The sequence below is a fragment of the Pieris napi genome, chromosome 4 (assembly GCF_905475465.1).
Source record: "Pieris napi chromosome 4, ilPieNapi1.2, whole genome shotgun sequence".
Taxonomy (NCBI): Eukaryota; Metazoa; Arthropoda; class Insecta; order Lepidoptera; family Pieridae; genus Pieris; species Pieris napi.
In genome coordinates this window covers 8281479-8298623 of record NC_062237.1, presented here as the reverse complement: position 1 = coordinate 8298623, position 17145 = coordinate 8281479, and the positions used below count along the sequence as shown (strand labels likewise).

The 17145-nt window shown below is 32.1% G+C and overlaps 1 protein-coding gene across 5 annotated transcripts in view; it reads right to left on the bottom strand.

The window, feature by feature from the left end:
- Positions 1–17145, bottom strand: part of LOC125049205 (RING finger protein nhl-1) — an 80739-nt gene that overhangs the window by 24059 nt on the left and 39535 nt on the right. Inside the window, exon 1 of one of the 5 annotated variants that reach the window (XM_047648354.1) lies at positions 1364–1487. The exons of 3 other annotated variants lie outside the window; for them this stretch is intronic. The gene's annotated coding sequence lies outside the window, so the exon portion shown is untranslated. Of the gene's footprint in view, positions 1–1322; positions 1488–17145 lie in introns of those variants that run through there. One more of the 5 variants, XM_047648352.1, reaches the window with a different exon arrangement.

The following is a 17145-nucleotide window of genomic DNA, read 5'->3' as shown; positions in this document are numbered from 1 at the left end:
TTAAATCTAAACATTTCTGTAATCTCAATAAGCCCTAGTAAGTGAATGAACGGAACTATTAATTATTTCATTATAGTTAATATATTATTCAAAGAAGTACAAGAAAGTTAAGGCTACAAATTAAAGTTTTAGTTTCAATATAATATAAAGTATGAGCAATGGGCATTGATATTCAGCGTTTACAAAATTCGTCAATAATCTTGATAATTTTACTGCCAATAGGTACTTGTCAAAACATTTTATTTTTAATATCGCATTCATATTATTAAATAATTAGTCTGTTTTTTCCTATAGATTGCATCCTATATATTTTCTAAGTAGCATTGGATAGATATAACTTTACATAGAACTTTACTTTACTGCCAATACGTTATTTTAATTTATTTTGCCTTTTGCAAAACAGTCTATTTGAATTAACATTTCTGTTATTTTATGAACTGCGCTTGCACCAAACATTCGTATTTTCGTTCGATATTTGAATCATTCGAACCGTCAGAAAACAAACAAAGCCGTCATATCGAACGTATATGAAATGTATAAATATAGTTTCTATAAATTAATATCACAGTGTAGTATTTTGAAAAAAGTTTCCTAAATCAATTACACTTTTCTGGACTTATCTGTCTCAATTCAACACAAAGTTCATGCTATTTAAAAAGAAACAGACCACTGATTATATAAGACTGATTATATTATAGATACTCTAAGACAGATGGATGTTATTTTATATTTAGTAGTCAAGTTTTTAAGTTCTGTGGATGTTTTAAGGTTGTCTTCTATTTATTTATGTTTAATTTTCATGTGTGGGTTGTTTGGAAGAAATGACCACCCCTGCTTCTTCGTCGTTTAAGTTATTTATTTCTTTTATCTTCTATCTTTCTTATCTTTTATGTTATTTTTTATGAAAATAAAGTGTTATAACTATTAAAGGACTAATTTTGTTAATATGAATAGTATTGGTATACCAACAATTTATATAGAAAGGAAACAACACCACCAAATTAGTTGTTAGAATGTTTTTTTGCGCAGATCATATTAAATACGTTCGTACACAATACAAGCATTTATGTTCACTTGTATCTTGAGTTTGTATAATTATTAAATATATATAAGTCAAGGTGTGTTTTCAATTTATTCATAAACTAATTACGTCTAAAATATAGGTATGGATTATATATACACTTTTAATACAGGAGAAAATAAGAAAATCACCTTCTTGAGGTTAATAAGTTTGTAAGTAACACTATATCAAAACGTTCAGTCGAATAGGTTAGAAAGTAATGTGTGATCAGATTTTAATTGTTAGTTGGATGTTTACTTACAGCGCATTAGCAAAATCCACTCAAAAATCAACACAAATTACTTGTCATTTTGTGGCACAGGTTAGTCAGTACGTCCAGAAGATTTGCTACTGAAGGAACACGATATGGGAGAGTGTTGTGTTATTTTGGGAAGCGCGTGCGATCAGCGTTACTTTTGGTACGGGAAAGGTCATTGGACAGTTTGAAACGCATTTTGTTTTGTGTAGGTTATAAAGGACCGTCGCAGGTTAGTAGGTATATGGGTAGATCTGTAAAAATATAATAAATTATAAACGCAGATGCATAGACTATGTTCTTTTATTTATCCAATTTTGGTATGACGGCGTAAATAATATCTCGCACAATTTTTTTTGCATATGTTAAGATTAGGGTAATGCATATATTGGTATATAACATGGCGACTTTTGGATTAATTATTGTATTAATTCTGGATCTGATAAACATATCGTCAATTAGGTCCAAGAGCGTTTTCTTCGCGGGAATTTCCACGCAATAAAAAAGAAAATTCCATTGGTGCACATTCTGGCTTCGGACCCGTTATTTAGGATTTGTATAAATATAAATAACATCTTTTTTTATTGCTTCATAAATAACAGTTGTTTTAAAGGCATCAATGACAATTCAGAATGTGTTTTCAGGAGTTATTTTAGTAATCCATAGTTTAAAGAGGTTCTGTCGTGGCTTCGCTGAGTTCTTGAAATTATTACATTTATTTCGCAAAGAAAGCTGGAGAGAGCACTTATATTCCAGAAAAACGGCACTTTTATTTGGTATCTAGAAGCTGCTTTATACACAGATTCCGACATAATGCCAAACGTATTGATTGAAGTACACTTTCTACCAACTAGGAGATTGATACAGAAACACAAAAAAATATGATTCAAACTTATTGATCAACATTACTTTTAATCAATTGTAATTGTTTATTATATGATTAGATTAACGCACAAAGTGTTCCGCATTCTCTTTAAATAATCAACCCACTGTCCTTTTCAATAAATGCCACTGACTTCTATATAAATAGCGTGTCTAATTATAAACCTTATTGTAATGCGTACATTGCTTTGTTTTTGGACACGCTAACTCCAGTTTTGCGTCATAGATTTCGTTCGCAATCTCCAGGTATATTTGGATAACATCAGGATGAAATAATTTTATCTACGCTTATACTTACAATGTCAATTTTACTAGAGCAGCTGCGTTCTACTAAAGACTTAATAGTTTTGGCATAAAATACTTAATAATTGTGGAATGGTGTACCCACGCGCGCGTAGGTCTCATTGATAGTTTTAAGGTATAATATTGTCCTTTTAAATCTCTTTCCATATGTGTTAACATCAAAGATATGGGGTGATATGATGACACATTAACAAAGCTAAAAAAAGTGTTTGACATAGAAAGCATTCCGTTGAAAACTAGCGATTTCAGTACACAAAATAAAGGGATAAAGGAAATATGTAATATCCACATAGTCTCCAAGGATTGAGTCCGACAAATAGCTGTCAAAACTCCCCTTTCTAGATTCAGTTTAACAATTAGAACCTAAGATTAAATCAATGCTCAGTTTATAACTTAATTAGGAAGTTAGATAATAACGTGTGGAGTCAGAGTAGAGTAAATCAATTTTCATGTTTCTCGCTTCACTTTACCAAAGCGAACTCACTAACTTCATTTAAAACAAAGACTGATATGTATGCTAATTTTGGATGTAATGAAAAATTGCAAAGTGGCTCTTTTGTGGCAAGCCAAGGCAAAGAACTTTCTCTTTCTTTTTTCACAGCACCAAAAATGTACTATGTGCACTATATTTTAAGAAGTTTTTTTATATATTGCAACGGGTAAGAGGCTCACCTAATGTTAAGTGATACCACCGAACATGGACACTTTTGCCATAAGGCTCGTAAAAGTGGATTGTTAAATTTGTCTTTTAGGAATTGGTACGCTCTTCTTGAAGGATTAAATACTTTAGTGCGCAGTTGTAATATGGCAGTGCGCAGTTAGTCTAATAGGTAACTTTACAATGTACAACCCGGATATGGTGATTAACACTTGCCGGCATTTATTGGTCCCAAATCAGTTTCAGGCACAGAAGGCTGACCCACAAATGAAATATTATCAGGAACACGCGCATTAAGTCATCTAATGTTCCAACGGAAACGACTATTAGAGGCGTCCTTTATCAAGCAAATATCGTGATTAATACACATAATAATTTAAGTGATACGACGATAAATACATATCTTAGTTTATCGTAATAATATAGACATTTCAAACTATAGGGTATATTAATACTAAATATATTCGGTTCGTTGCCTTCTTAGATTGACAGACCCTTTTCTTGAAGGATCCTAACTCGCAGAGAAGCTCTTGTACTTAGCACTTGTATAAAGTGAAAATAAAATATACTTTTTACGTCGCCATCTGGGTAAACATTCACAAGGTTTTTTATGACAATGGTGACATTCAAAAATATCTTGCACTCGGCACTAAGCCAGACATGAATCAGAACATTAAAAATGTTAACAATGCCCTTGTTTGAAGAAGTTTAAACTATACTCATTATTTCGTAGGTTTTTTAAGTTTATTCGAATTATATTTTTGACAGTTTAATATAGCATACATATACATTCTAAGGTACAGAATGACGGAATGTGTTTATTTTATTTTCGAACTTGACTCAATATAAGGTCTTGTCTTATTTGTAGTAACCTAAGCAAAACTTTTATTGAAGTTATACTTCTTTAGGCGCGTTATGAAAAATTGATGAGAGTGAAATTTTACGATGCCCGCGCACTGTGACACAAAATTAACAGAATGAAGTTGTCCACGGAAGATGCTACGGCATTGGACATAATTTAAAAACAACATTGGAATAATAATAGAATTTATGTTACACTTAATGTAAAAGAATAATAATAAATATTTATTTATTTAATTTTTCAAATGTAAACTGAACTTTATTGATTATAATGACTCCTTTTCCAGTCTTTGATTATTTTATTTTAATTCATTGTTTGCATGCAATCAAAAACTATTTTTAATAATGCCAAAGAAGTATAATTTCTTACGCGCGTACATAAGTTAACGCATCCTTTTTTATGAGCGTCACTATTTTCAATAGACAACATGAATAGTTCACAATTCAAATGTCCAGTTACGTCAATAAAAATTCTATTTGAAAAATATGGAAAATCAAGACTGCACTATTTCAATGCCTTTGAGCAGACAGACGTACATATTTATGTCAATTATTTACATCTTCCCTTGACCTATATGTCACCGTTTATTTTTACAGACATTCATGAACGTGCTGTTTAATATTTGTGTGTATAAAGCGGTAGCCTTTTCCATATACAAGTTTACTTACGTGCGGGTACTGCATACTAAAAGTTATTGTGACGAATCGTATTTTGTATCGTGTTTATTGTTAATCCACGCGTAACCACGGCACCAGTTTCTTCAAATAAACTATATAGGCGTTTCTTCCTATATCAGACCTACTTTTGTAGTATATATGGTATGGTATGGTTTGTGGACTCAGCTTCCGCACTTAGACGCTCAATAGGTCCGTTGTGCGTAAAGTCCTGGCTAAGTAAGCCAGCCTAACTTCTTCCAAAAGCACAGAAGCTTTCTGGGCACTTCGCAGGCTTCACGGAGCGACCTCACTGTTCTGAGGATTTCTGTACGTTGTTTAGCCACACTACTACGCGGCTGACCGATTCCTCTGCGCTGAAACAGCCTCTGCACATGGGGCTGTCTGTCGCGCCTATGACATAAAGTTGTTTATTAAGGAGACAATGGCCCGTAATTGTCCCTATCATTGTTTTGAGGTTAGTTCTGTTTCGATTTACAAGTTGCTTTGTCATTCTTGGGTTAGCCACTGGCAGAACCATTTTGAAATCGCAACCATCAGCAAATTTCTGTTGTTTATAAAAGATTAAAAGAGTTTATATCAGCAGTGCATTATGAAATAACCAACAAAGCTTTAGAAGCTTTCAGTCGTGAAGCTCGTGTTGTAAAAGTTAATTGCCCTTATCTTAGCGTACGAGTGATAGTAATATAATACTCAATTCAGAGCCATATAATGTTTTTGTAATTGAAATACATTTTACAATGGCTCAATTTCGAGCCATTTTTGTGCAAATTTATAAAGTTTTTATTACAGAATATAAACATATATGTACGAACAGAATCCGTTTACTTGTTGTCATTAAAGGTAAGTCTTACATTAATAAAATATATGTTGCATTACTTTGTTTACTTTTCCACCAAATAATTTCTACTTCTATTCTATACTAAACTTAATACTTTTTAGTCATGTGTTTGCCCGTGATTTGCGAAAAATGTTTTCGGTGTAAGGGTATTTCTGACCTAATCAGATTAATAATGTAGTTTTTTAAAATAAACATTTTATATTATAATAAACTCCTTTACGATATGCATTGGCGTATCGCATACTGCACCCACAGTTTACGATAACATAAAAGTTAAAACTGCCACAAACAGTTACTGCGGGTGTGATTTAAAATTTATAGCCGAGAATATTATGAACCTTGAACTTAGTGATAAATAAAATAATTTATATTGCTATGCCTGAATTTTTATGACTACAATATGTATGTGTTCAAAAGAAATCAAAATATCATTAGTCAACTTAATACACAGTACTAAACTAAGTAAAAAAAAAAACTTCTGAATTTACAATTACTGCCAGTTCTTAAATCAATGGCGTAGAGCGGACGGGAAGAACTGGCAATAAACTCTCTGTCACTCTTTTAAATCGCTTTCTTTTAATATTTGTGAACACCTGCATCCATTAAATCAAACTTATTACATGTTTATTAAAATAAATGTTTTTTTTTTAATTAATGCAAATAAAAGTTCAAAGACTTACCCCTTATTCATAACAAAACCACGGTCTAAATGCACCTATTTAACTAAAGTTTCTTAGAAACATTTGTCACTTTCCAACACAGCTTAAACACAATTTGACAGAAGGAGACGAAAGAGTGCACTTACACTGTTAGTTTTTATGAATAAGGAGTAAACCAAATAAACTGGATGTCTCTGAAAATACACGTAGTTTGAATTTGCCAAAGCATTCATTAAATTATTAAATACAGAAAATTAAATCATATATATTCTTAATATATAACGATTGGTGTATTCACGTATTACCTAATACTCAAAGTCAGGCGAGACTGTAATTCATAGACAAAAATTACTTGATTTTAGCTGACATTTAATTAATATAAACACACTAAAGATACTCCAACATATCACCACTACAACATATACATCAGTATGTATATCAACATATACATACACTAATGGTACATATTATTAGTAAGGTTGAGTAGGTCACCAAACTCTTATATACAAAGTATGTAAAATTCAAAGTATTTATAAGTTACTTAACTAATGGTAGAAGTCTGATACAAGAGAGCTTAACGTATGTTACATTTCTTGAGTTCACGAGAGAAATGACGCGTGAAACTTAGTTGGAAATCTCGGAAAACTTTGCAGAATACAGGCGCCTCGTTTAAATAAATATAAACTTTTTGGGCGTTTATAAGCTATATTTGTAATAAGTAAAGAATTAATTATCAAGAGTTAATTTAAACCGTTTCGTTTGAATGAACTGAATGAAAGAATGAATGAAAAAAAAGAATAAAACTGAAGAATTATGATCTTGAAACATTTGTGGAAGTTCAAGGAAGGTTTAAACGGTGGGAAATAATAAGTAAAGAAAAATACTAAAAACAATAATTGAACTTTCCAATAAAAACTGTTCCTATTTGGGAAAGATTTGAGGTATTTTTTTAGAAATAATTTGTTTTCACATGGATGTCATAGGTATATATTTTATTTTATAGATGCGTTCAGAAATTTGTGTTTCATAGCTGTAGTATGAGTACCGATATCTTTGGTCTGTTTTAAATGATTTGTATGAAGTTTTGACACAAATATATGTAGGTGATACGAAGTTCATCAAGACATATTACATACTATAAAATAAAGCTATTATATAAATTAGTATAGTATAGTAGTTTATTCTAAGAGTACATTGTCTTCACATATAATCATTTAACAAATGTAACAAAATATTATAAACCTATTTTAAAAGAGTAAGTGTGGAGTTTCTTGCCCATTCTTCTCCACACGAAACCTTTTGGAAGGGGCAACTAGAATCTTCTTTGTATTTTTTTTTGACGTTCGACGCAGTTACGACATTTGAATAAACTACAAATACCAAAAAAAAATTAGATATCGATTGTATCTCGTACCGCACCCAAAGATAGTTCAATATGTGTAGTAAGTAGTGATGGGAATAAAATAATATCTCAGTTATCGATTCTAAAAGTTTTGTTAAATATGCAAAGTGTTTTTCATTAAAACATGGTAAGCACATTGATTGCTTGCACATTACGCGCAAATGGTAACAATTCGTTTAGTTTTTTTAGAAGCGTCAGTGCTGTTTAACTGCGTGTGCTCCAACGAAAAAGGTTTATCGTTAAATATTTCATAATCATTGTCATTATTAGTCAATGGGGGGCAAATTTGAACATTTTCCAAAACAAATAATTTACTGGACGATGCAGCAGTATAATCCGGCGTTGATTTTTTGTTACAAACCTCACCAATAAAATAGATTTTTTACACTTTTTTATCATACAAAAATAATCAACACGCTGGTATATACGCGAGTGTTATTTCCAAAACGTGCCCGCGACTTCCCGAATGTCGATTCTAGGACAACACTAAAAATCCCATCTCCCCTCCATCTCTTGCGTCTACGAGGCGTACGATTTCACGAGTACCGACATATCTCCTAACGCAAGGAATTAAAACAATTACAGTACTGTGCGTTAGGGTCCTAATCCATCTCTAATTTATTTTTTAAAGTCCTTGAATTCAGCTTTAAGTAGGAAGCAAATATGTATATTTGTCCTGCTCATCCTTAAAGAACTTTACAAGTTACATCCTCCCGCAAGGAGTGAAAAAACACGATTATGTTCAACGCACAATACAAAAGTCCTGCAAGAGATCTGATAGATCTCGTAATGCAACGAACGTGTTAAAACACTTTACGGTACTTAAGGTTTTTATTATAGCTGACTCGAGAATAACACATTGAATTAGTATTTCCTTAAATCTCTAATTTCATTATACACAAAAGGATACTTTAATCTCAAGAGTTATGTAGGTCCTAAGTGCCCTTTATGTAAATACAGTAAGAACTAATGCTGCCCGCATTAAGTATTCGAATGAGGCTTTCACGGTACGTTAGTGTCCCCATGAGACGTGAACATATACGCCACGCTACATTGCTTACTAAATGATACGACCACAGTCTTTATTAGTTTTGTTGCTTTTTCTGATTTCTATACTCATTTTAGTTGCTGATAAATCACGTGCTTTATTTCTGCATTCTAAACATTGACGGCTTTGATGGTTGTATGGAGCAAGTTATGTGCATATATCTACCATTTAACAAAAGTTTTTAAACATTTTACGTTTCGCTAACGATAAATCATAAAAGATTGTGAAATTGCTTTAATATCTTATAACTTTCAACAATTTAATACAGCCTTAAAGGTAGATTTTATAAACCACAAACACGTGCTTAATTAGTATATTTACCAAAAATACTCTTTTCATTACGTCACAAGTAAATTACGTTTTAATTAAACGACAACATATCTTTCAATTTATTATTGAATAATCAAAGTGACACAAATACAATTAGGTATAATACCAAAATCTTTGATAGAAAATTCATATGACACTAACTCCATTGGATTTGTAATAAGAAATTGGAAAACGTACAGGGAATATAATCCTCTATTAGAATATGAAATTCCAAGAAATCTGAATTTTTTTGATGTCTGGTCTTGTCTCGAGATTTTTCTAGATGTGATGCTATATAAAAGGTTTAAATAACTTTCTTAGTTATTAAATTACTTTCAAATATTTGTTCGACTGCTTCTGTAACTAATTTATTTTTAAATTATTATTATCAAATGAAAAATGAAAATTAAAAAAAAAAATGAAAATGTTTATTTGTATCTCAAATTTTACATTAAATAAATGAGTTGAGACAGCCTCCGTAAGTAGTCAGAGACACTTGTGTTGGGGTTGGCTCGCTACTTCCCTTATTTATACAATATTGAGACAGTTGTTAGAAAAGAATACAAAACCAAACAAAACCCAGCTAAGAAGCAAAGCCAGTAAAAAATGAAATAAAATGAAATGTAATTCTCATAATTAAATTTTAATAATTGAGTAACATATTTTTTTTTTTTTTTGCATTATTTATAGTCCTTCACATCTGTATACAAAAAATCAACCGGTACGAATCGAATCGTTACCGTTATCGTTTGGTTATTTGAGATATACATATATGTATATATAATAATTTTATATATATATATATATATATATATATATATATATAGTTATATCAATCCGTCAATTGTTGATCATGCGTGCTATATCGCGAGCATTTTGTTGATCCGAAAACCTATGTTGATCCGGGTGGTTTTTGTTGATCCAATATAATATTTTTCATACAAATGTGGTTCCGACCGGATCAACAATTTACTCCGTTGAAGTTTAGGAAACGCAACCGAAATGTTGATCCAATATACAAATCCACTCCGATAGTTGTTGATCCGATTCAAATGGGCCAATCAGAAGTCAGCAAGTCCTCCTACTGGACTTACCTAAGGTATTTGGATGGTTTAATTCCTATAATTTATTGCAAGACCACCTAATCAGTAACTTTTCTTTATTTATTCAGTTTTTATGTTTATAGGTATGATATATATTTATGGTAAGGAAATTTATGACGACACGCGCTTGTCGCTTACCCGATGTTAAGCTTCGTGGCTAGCTTCATGCATGCCAGCAGCTTTATGTCATACAGAGTATGTGATATTGTATTGCACTCAGTAACCCTGAGATATAAGATCTAGAGTCTCGAAGCCCTGTTATTACTCCGCAAATAATGCCCTTCATCCCGGGATACCGTAGCGTTGTTTAGCTACCGCTTGGCCGTTGATTAACTGACAAAGGTCTGGCCTTTCCTCAGACTGGCCTTCGCAACAGTCCTACCAATACTCGATATAGTCTTATATAACTTGACGTATCACACAGAATCTTCATTAAAATATATTTACTTTTTTTTTATAAATATTGTTAACATACGTGTTAAGTTGCATCCAAGTCCTATTTTGAAGAATAGGTTCTTTATTTAAAACTTCCATACATTTGTTTTTGCCTGGATTTATCTTTTTATTTATGTATGATTGGAAATATTTTTTGACTAATTGTATCTCTTCATCCGACCACTTTCTATGACTGTTTTTTTTCGTTTCTGAATTGGATTATCACTATCACTATCGCTTAAATTTGGGCATTTTATTTTTGTCTTTCTGTTATTTGGTTTAATATTGATATTTTTATTTTTAGAATCTTTATGATATATATTATTTTCTTTGGCTCGTCTAGTTTTACTTCGTTTCTGAATCTGTTTATCATCATCATCATCGCTTTCACTTGTACTACTTGACCATTTTCTTTTGTTCTTTTGCTTCTGTTTGGCTTAATTTTGGGGTCTTTATTTTTAGGATCTTGGTTGTAATGATTGTCTTGTTTTTTATCGTTTACTTCATTATAGTCTCCAATTTCTATATCGTCCATGTTCTTATTGACTGTAGTTTCTGGTGTTTCGATAGATATTTTGGGGTTTGTAAGTAAGATGTTAGATTGGTCGCTTTCTATTGCCGAATTTTTTGAAGATGGCGTCTCTTCCTCAAAGTTTTTAGTTTCTTGGTATGATTGAGACCTAATCGTTTCTATTATGTTACTCTTCTTCTCCATTAATGTATTTTCATATTCTAAGAGTTGAGATCCTACAACAGCTTTTTGGAGTACCTGCATAGGCAATCTATAATTTTGTGCATGAACTGATATATTATGCCCTAGAAATCCTGCCAATTGCTCAGTATAATGATCATTTTGTTTAGAATGAATTTGGGACATTGTAGCAATATGATGTCTCATTCCGGTTGATGTAATCATCTCGGGGCGTTTCAAATTACACTGTTTTTTTTATTATATCTAAACACTTACCGCCCTCAAAAGGTTCTTGTGTACGAGGTCTTGGAAATAAATATTGGTTGGAGCTTGGCATTTTTAAATCTTCACGGCAAGCTATTTTTAAATCTATGTTTTCTCGCATTATTTTTGTTAGTTTAGTTAGTTTGACCATGCCTGTTTGTTCATTAAAGCCACACATTTCTTTTATGGCACTTACAAATGTTTCATTGTTTTCAGGATCAATTGCGTCAGTGAGATTTTTAATAGTTGTGTCTTTTTTCCGCAATAAAATTAAAAGAGTAGCTAAATCTCTCATTTTGGAGAAAATCGCTTTACGACTTCGTCGTTCTTTTTTCTTCTTCAAGAGACGAGCACCGTATGCTATGATTAATAGATCATTTTTAACTACTAATGAAATTTCATCAGAACGAAGATGCGACAGTATTTTTTTCTTTTAGCTCAATCGAAGCGTTCGCCGTATTGGGAACGATTGTTAAGCTGTGATTAAACAATGCTTTTCTTTTAAGTGACGGAAGAACATGTTCAGAAGCTTTACAATTTCTTAAATGTCTGAAAAATGAAGATCTTTTAAATGTACCCAAGCATGTTTTACAAGTAGCGTAAGTTGACGGACTAGAGGTACCCTGGTTGCTTCGTTTTGATGGTAATAAGGTTAAATGAGCGTCCCGATCAAAGCTATTAGAATTGTGTAAAAAAATTCCCTTGTTTCTCAATTTATCTGTAATTTTTTGTCGTTTTAGCTTTTGTATTTTAGGGTCTGTATCATTAATAGCTTTATACTGAAGAACTTCGATTTCATCTGCGTGGTTACGTAAAAGATGTCTAGAATAATTACGTATAGTTACAATTGCTTGACAGTAGAAACATGCATTTTTTCGGTACCACTTACGTTTTCTCGCCGTATTTTTAACGTTTTTTTCAACTTTACCTCCTCCAAAATCCGAAATTCCTTCTATGAGTACACTTACGCCCTCATTAGTCGATAAGTTCTGGCTACTTTCCCCACTATTGACTTGTGTGTTTCTTTCTTGTAACTGTTTTACTTTTCTATTGCAATTTTTTTCAACAGAACGACTGGGTCGTCATTATATTCATCGTTAAAAGACTAAAAGGTCAAGGTCAAAAGCCCTCGGATCAACGTTAGTTAGTAAGATTTCGCATATAAAACGGATGCACATTTGACTCATCGGTATAATATTTGCGACCGTTACGGATCTACAAAAACATTATGTTAATGTATTTTTTGATGGCAAGTATGTTGCAAAGCGACCGATGCAGATCCCCAAACAAGCCTTCCATTTCTAATTCGGATCAAAGTATATCAGTTATATTTGTAAAGAGCCAATTATACACTGCAAGAAGGTGGATCAACATTTCTTTTAATATCTTACTAGATCAACATTTACATAGAACGGATATATATATATATATATATTATTATTTCTATACACAACATTTTCATACTTTAATTTATACATAATCACAGTAACTTTAACCTTTTAATAAAGTTAAAAGTAATCGTTAGCTATAATAATTTGTATACACAAAGTACGCAATTTTAGTAAATTCTTTAGTCACACGGAGATAATTAAAATATTTTCTGAAGTTCTAACAAAAGCCGAGAACTCTGAAGAGCTGCGATGTAATTAATAACGTTATGTCGTGGCCTTGACTTCTCATAGGGTGGAAGTATAGAGAGGAAAAATACATATAATAAAAATACCATTTCTGTATAAATTTGGTTTCAAGAAAAATTACACTATGCAGCAACATCTGTGCATAGTCAAAGCTGATGAAGGGTCTCAAAGGGATCACTTCTTGCTCTCTGGGGAGTACTTCCTGTCCAAACAGCTTTACCTTAGTTTCCTAGGGCCTAGGAAATCTCAAGCACTTAAATGGTTCTGTCATCGCGATCAGATCTGGGCTTTGCATCACGCTTAGCTGCTAACTTTTTTGTTGGCATTATCTATCTCTAGAACTCAATCATATATTTCTTAATCGTTGTTACGGCTTTCGGGTTAATAGTCTGTGACACTATCAAATAATTGATAGAATATTTTTTTAAATTCGGTTTAGGAGAGCCAAAAACCTCTTTATACTATTAGTACAGATTAGCCCTTTCAGTCTTCAAAAAGCTATCATCGAAAAATATAACCAAATTGTATTCATTCAGTGTATCTCCACCTTTAATTATAACACAAATAAGACTCAGTACACAAGACCGCATACGAATGTTACTTGTAAGTTATACTTTAACTGGGAAACTTCACTTTGTTATTGTGATGAGGAAATAACTTCCTATAAAGTTTGCGGTCAGAACAATTCTCTATTTATGAGTGCATAATTTATGTAGTAGCAGTTGCTGTGTCGAATATAAAGTTATTAGTAGGTATACTAACGGAAAGTTTGAAATTGGAACTGGGTTTTACATTTAAGATACCATTCGTATTTTGTACAGAAAGAGTTTATCTTTCTATCCAATCGAGTCAACGCCACGTTAGCTATTTGAATTTTTATTATATACTAGATGACCCCGTGAACTTTGTTTCACCAACATATATTTGTGTCAAAACTTTTAAAACAGACCAAAGAGGTCGGCCCTCATACAGCAGACTACATACTAATACTATAAAACACAATATTTTTGAAAGAATCTACAAATATGTAAATGACAACCAAGTGACAATTTTTATATTTCTAAAAAGACGTCCAATTCCCCATCTAAGAACAGTTTGTATTGCGAAATTCAATTGTCGTTTTTAGTATTTTTCTTTAATAATTATTTACGTTTCCCATCGTTTAAACCTTCCCTGATCTTCCCCAAATATTTTAAGATCATAATTAGCCAAGTCGGTCCAGCCGTTCTCGAGTTTTAGCGAGACTAACGAACAGCAATTCATTTTTATATACAATAGATATAGTGCTCTTGAATATATGGATATAATCCATAAAGTAAATTTGTCAATCAATTCCAAATTTCTTCGAAAATAAATAGTTTATATATTTATTTTCTAATATTAGGTTTATGTCAAAAATTTGTAGTTCCGTTTACTGCATGGGGCAAATACTTTGATATTGATTGTGTATAGTTTTTTTAAAAGCATGTAAGTAATATTTAATAAGTTTTACGCGATGACTGGATTAAAAAGTTTTATTTCTTCTTTATTTTATTCATCTATTTATTATAGGAACCTGCGAAGATGAACACAATTCTTGGATACCATAAATTTGTACAATAAAATAATAATAAAAGAAAATATAACTGTTTCATATTTTGTTTACATCACTACATAAACGTCCAAGACAACATTCAAAATTAAATCTAAAATAATTTAAATAACTTTTAAAAATCTCATCAACGTAATTTACTCACGTATTTCGACTTCATCAATGTAATGAAAAATAAAAATTTTCACGCATTATCATAAAGTTACAAATGAGAAAAGTTTGGTCGCGCTGTTAATTTTTGTCAACATAAATTATTTACGTACGCTCAGGTCAATGGACGGTTTGCGAATGTAAAATTTCTCTTATATTACCTAAATTTATGCATATTCATCAAAGGATTCATTACTTATTATATATCCCTTATTTTAATGGGGATTGATATATTCTAATATAATAAATTGTTATTATACTAGGTTCGTGTTAGCCTTGAGCATTTTTAACACAGATACATCAATGTATGGTCACATTTAGTTCTTTAATTCAAGTAGTACCCGTGGAAATGTAGAGTATTAATAATGGATAAGAAATATTCTTTAATAAACTTATGTTTATAATACCAGATTCGAGAATATATTCAAAAGAATTATATTAGTAATGTGAAACTGTATAGTCGGAAGAATATCGTCAGCAAAATTTCGGCTAACATTTCTAAAGAGCAGAAAGTAGACGTAATTGAAATATTTTAGTATACTTCGCGAGGTTCAATTCAAAAATAAGTAAGATAAGGAGAACCTTAGTTACAATCCTGGTTTTATGGATCTTTAACCGTTTATAGCGGGCCTACAGTTTGCAACCAACGATTCAGAATTCGAATCTACTTACATAATACGATACGATTTTTAAATCATAGCCTATTATCCAAAGGTAAAAAAATCTATGAAATAATAATAATAAAAACTTTATTTATGACAAAAGGGTTTGTGACAGAATTCATATATCGATAGTCCCCACACTAGGGAGGCCCTGTGTTGTGGGTAACTAGAAAACAATTATTACGTATTAAAAAATAATAATAATAGTTATAAATTTAGTGTTACAAATGAAGTGAATGAGTGAGTGTGTGAATAGGTGTGTATGCGCATGTACTTGAGAGAAATACAAATCGAAACACTGTGATATGGTGTTCGTTTGATTATTATAAACTTTATCCTCGTGTATTTAATGTTAACTATCTCAGATATTAAGGAATTTGTTTTACGCTCCGAAAATCGTAGTTAAACGGATTTCGGCTCGAACAAATATCACCCAGCTATCGCCACGCTAGGAAAAGTGAATTCACAATTACATTCGAAAATTCACGTTAGAATTGTGTATATTGAGATGGCATATTCTCGTAAACATTATCATTTATTTTCAAAGATACTGAATTGTTATAATTATAATCGACGGTAGCCAATCATGTCGGAACCGTGTCGTATCCTTTAAACGGCAAAGTTATGCAATCAAGACGCAGGTTTAGAGGGAAGGAGGACTTTATAGGTGATAAAACTTTGAAAACCCTCGCTCCATCAAAGTAAAATATACTTCTCCTAATAGATTTTTGTTGATGTTAGAGATTTATAACTGATTTACATAAAGACGATTTCATCAATTTCACATTCTATAAAAAATACGTACAAAACTGGCGCTACAAAATTTAAGGTTTCATGCCTCAGACTTCTGTGTCGTGATCATTAGCAAATAGAAAATCGCTGCAAAGAACGCATTTGAGTTTATGTCCCGTCCTAGAAGCAACGCACTAAAAGAAAAGTCTAATAAATAGCAACTACAACCTGCCAGCAACCGGAAAAACGACAACACAAACAACGTACAAAAACTAAACCGAATAAAAACTCCTCCAAGCCGGCTGGCTGGGGTAAGAGACCATAACCATCCAGATAAAATAAAAACAAAAAATGAACCTCTAAAAATTGGTACATTGAAAAGAAAAGCATGGAGTGACATGGTGGCCTTTACCCTACATGGGGTTCCAATAACATAGTTTTAGATGAATATTTATCAAATAAAAATGTTATTTAACGTTGTTGGAAATAAATGGGCTTTATTAATATTATACGCAAATAGGTGATCAGCCTTCTGCCCTGCGATTCTGTAACTCACTTCACGAACTCACACAGCGGTTTTCGCATCGGCGGTCGCTCTCAAATCAGTCGTGAAGCAGTCATTTTATGATTTGGCATTCTGAAAAGGTGGGAGCTTGTACTTTGATTGTTTATCAGAATGCCAAATCATAAAATGACTGCTTCACGACTGATTTGAGAGAGACCGCCGATGCGAAAACCGCTGTGTGAGTTCGTGAAGTGAGTTACAGAATCGCAGGGCTGTACCTAAATATGCCGTTGACTCATGCGTGCCGGTGTCCTCACGATGTATTCCTTCACCGTATGAGCGTGTTATAAATGGGCATATAGACAGAAAGTGCATTAGGGCACAGCCGGGGTTCGAAAGTACCTTAGGCGAAGAGTCTCAC